This window comes from Haemaphysalis longicornis, unplaced genomic scaffold (genome assembly GCF_048455015.1).
Source record: "Haemaphysalis longicornis isolate Haplotype H1 unplaced genomic scaffold, Haemaphysalis longicornis Haplotype H1 scaffold_4, whole genome shotgun sequence".
Taxonomy (NCBI): Eukaryota; Metazoa; Arthropoda; class Arachnida; order Ixodida; family Ixodidae; genus Haemaphysalis; species Haemaphysalis longicornis.
Genome location: NW_027526361.1, coordinates 116,545,444 through 116,549,332, shown reverse-complemented (window position 1 = coordinate 116,549,332; position 3,889 = coordinate 116,545,444). Strand labels below are relative to the sequence as shown.

At 46.6% G+C, this 3,889-nt stretch overlaps 1 non-coding gene across 1 annotated transcript; it reads right to left on the bottom strand.

The window, feature by feature from the left end:
- Positions 1–3,010: 3,010 nt before the first annotated feature.
- Positions 3,011–3,083, bottom strand: Trnav-cac (transfer RNA valine (anticodon CAC)). The gene has a single exon. It is a non-coding gene; the product is annotated as a tRNA-Val (tRNA).
- Between the last annotated feature and the right edge of the window lie 806 nt (positions 3,084–3,889).

Sequence of the window (3,889 nt, the reverse complement as noted above, 5' to 3'; positions counted from 1 at the left end):
TTTAATTTGTATTTGGCACTGTAATTTTTTACTGTGAAATGCCTGGCTAGGCCAGACGTAACTGAAATAATTTGGTTGAAGTTACGTCGAAGTGACTTTAATTGGCAATTTTGGGTTCCATCGGACGTAACTGAAGACAATGGCTAAACGTCTCGTAGGAAAAAACTTTTGTTTTCCATTTCGGGATCCCTCGGAGGTAACTCTAGACACTTCACAGAAAAAAAAAAAAGTGAAAGAAGAAATACAGCTTGCTTGTCAGCTGTTGTGGCCTCGCACGACGTTAATAAGGCGAGGTTCATAAATTATGTACAAACACACAGAAAAAAACGACCAAGTAGGCATGTACACAGTTGTTATCGTTTTTCGTTGCTTTACCGTTAAACGGACTGCTCAGAATGTATAATGCACACTTCAGATGTGCATAATATGCCCAAATTTTGTTATCAATGCTAATGATGAGGTCAAAAACACGTTCCTGCAATAACTGCTGTCTCCTGGTAGCATATTGATTGATTGTAGGGTTTCACGCGCCGATGCAACGCAGGCGATGAGGCACGCCGTAGTGGAGGACTCCGGATTAATTTTGACCACTAGGGGATCTTTAGCGTTTGGGGATCTTTAGCGAAATTTCGTACACACGGGTGTTTTTGCTTTTCGCCTCCATCAGAAAAGCGGCCGCCGCGGCCGGGAATCGAACCCGCGACCTCCTTGGTAGTACATCCTTGCCTCTTGTGACGCCAGTGCTGATGTTCATCGTGAACAAGTTGTCGAGAAACGCATTTTTTATGAGTTTGAAACGCTTTAATTAGATCGTTCGGTTATTAATGACACAAAAATGAAAAATACTATACACTACGGCACTCCGTACAAACTAGAGCAGCACTTTTCGTGCTTTCGATAACGAAAACTGTTGTACAATGTCATCAAAGTTTGTTTTTACAGTTTCTTCTCTTTCCACACTCAGCAAAGCAACACAAGAAAATCTGTCGTGGGCCCTTGTGGCCCGCAAATAGGAAAGTATTAATTTTAGCTTGCTGAAGGACTTTTCACAGTTAGCGATATAGAAACGGCTGTGGCTAACTTTATCTGAATCTCGACTGCGAAGGTTGGGAAATACGTTGTCATCCCCATACTGTATGATAAATTTCAGAAGTTTTCAGGTTTTGTTAATCTCCGGTCAACAAGCCGTGAAAACAGCAGTGGACAATCTAAAGTCTCTTCATAGAGGTCCTGCGCGTTACCGTCGGAACGATAAAACTCGCCAAAGGTGTAACAATTTGTTTTTAGTTCGTTCTCGTCGTCACCGTAACACAGCTGGTTAATGTCCAGGAGAAAAGAAAGCCAAATGTGGCATCGGTATCGTGCAGGCGAGTAAACATCTTGTCGATTTCAGAATGAAGACAGTGGAGTGTGGATTTCATGACCCTTTGTACTTTCTGCTTAACCGTTGACGCCTCTCCTTTCGACTTTTCACCAGCCAATTTTTTTTTTTCGTCTCGAACGCCTTTCAACATTGACATCCTGTTCTCTAAAAGCTTTCATGTCTAAATCAGCATCGTAAAAGTTCATTTTTGCGTCTTGCAGCCTTTAAACACGGTCCATTCGAATCAGTATCTTGTTCCAAAAGCCGAGCAAAATAAAAAAAATGATATCTTAACATCCACTGGTGCAATAGCTAGTGTGCGATCACTTCTCGTTTCACTCGTTTCTTTGTCTGTACTTGCCATCACTTGGAAAACTTCAAGTATGTCTTTAAGGTACCTACTGACTGGCTTTACCGCTTTGACCCTTGAACTCCGTCTCCGACTCTTACTCGACGACAATATGCGCCACGACTTTTAAATACGAGTATCTGAACGTTGTTCACCTCGCCTTGTAAGAATACCTGCAAAGGGCTAATCGAAACAAAAGGGCGCAAATTTTAAGCACCTCTCCCCCCCCCCCCCCATCCCCCCCCCCCCCCCTGCTTCTATCGCCGCTGCCGGAATACAAACGAGAACATAGGAAAACACATGCATGCAACACGCACGCAAGCACACTGGATATCATCCCGTGTTGCCTCCCAAACTCCCTCATCCGGGCGTACCTAAGTATTCATACATGTGTGCGGCGCTTCCTGACAAGGAGAACAGTTTAACTGCTTGAACAGCGGCATTGTAACAAAAGGATAGCGCTGCGGAAGGCGAGGACTCCCGGGGCGCCTTGCCGGGGGATGCGGGGGGAAGGGGGGGGGGGCGACTGTGCCTTGTGTGTGTCCCCTCTCTTCGTCTTCGTCTTCCAATAAACCCAAACAATAACTCTCCGCAACAGTGACTTCTGCAACTGCGCCGCCCTGCTACTGAAAGATAGCCCCGCTGCCATTTTTCCCCCTCGGGCCCAAGTTGGGCAGACTCAGATCGGCGCCCCCTCCCAAGTGGCTACCGCGGCACTTGTACCCCTCTGCCCTCCCGTCCCCCTAGTTACGCCACTGGGCATGCCTCATACGTGTCAACATTGTTCGGCAAAACTGAGTCATTAGGCGTATTTGAGCCGCCAAATAAGTGCATATGTTGCACTACAAGCGCTATTTTATTTAAGTATACAAGTGGCAACCCGTGAAAACCATTGGTGAGCACACGCAGGATTAAAGTTAGAGCTAGGTGTTCTAACGCAATGCCGTGGCTACCAGGACCGACACGGAGCGGCCTGAAGAACAAGGTTCTTGCACTCGTTCATGTTGAGGCATGGCTAGTACACTGACGGTCACGTTCTCCTGTCACAGTCTCCGTCGCAGATTGATTGGCCTGTTGGGGGGAGCATTGACCTAACGTGACCGCTTTCGTTGAAAACAAACGAGCAAAAAAAAAAAAAAAAACGAATGAAGAGCCCGGCGTATTTGCAAACCACAGATCTAAGCCGCAAGCGGACAGTGCGTGCAAAACAATAAGTAAATAAAAGCGCGAGACAGGGTCGGGCTCACTGTTTCGTTGGAAATAACGGCCTTGCTTTGCGGGGGAAAAAAAGCAAAAACTGTTTCCGCCCGGGATCGAACCGGGGACCTTGCGCGTGTGAGGCGCACGTGATAACCGCTACACCACGGAAACGGGGATGATTGGTGACTGTTAAGAGCTGAAAGCTCTGATTGTTAACCAGAAAGTTGGGCTGCGAGTGCGATTATTCTAGCGTCGAAAGAAAGCTTTTCTTTCCTCCGTAGATTACCCTGATATTTTCTATCGTCCTAGGGACTTTTAGACATCAGGTTCGGTATTGCTACCGCACAAATCATTTTTTTTTGTTTTTGATTGATACACGTACGGTGAGAAAATGAAATAGAGAAATATAAATATTTCGTGCTAAAAGCGGAAATGACGGACCTGCGACCCCGAAAACATTTTCGGGAAATTAAAAAAAAAAAACGAATCAATCAGGGCGATGTCAAAATTGGCCTCCTCACGGGGCCAGCGCATACGGACGCACCCGGAAACGAGTGGGGTCGTCCAAAAAGTCATGAAATAAGGCTCATGGAATCCAGGACTATAGACTACACCCACCCAGGACGATATGCAAGCCGCCAGGTTGGATAAGAAAGCTTATTACTACTACTACTGTCACAACCGCAACTCTGCATGTTGCCTATATTGTAATGAGCAGGCCAGGGGTGTAGCCAGATGGCTTCAGGGTTTGGGAACTCCATCTGCCGACCCCATCCTCCTGAAATGTACTGGAGAAGGGGGGGGGGGGGGGGCAAGGGGAGGTGAGCGTCGCTTTGGAGCGGTGTGTCCGCGCGAAGAAACATCAACATGCACGGCGTGTACTCAGAGCCACGAACTCAGTTGTTCGCATTACAGCAGCTTTCATAGTATGCCCTATAGCGTAGAAAACGTACATATGTTTTTTTTTTTATCAGATT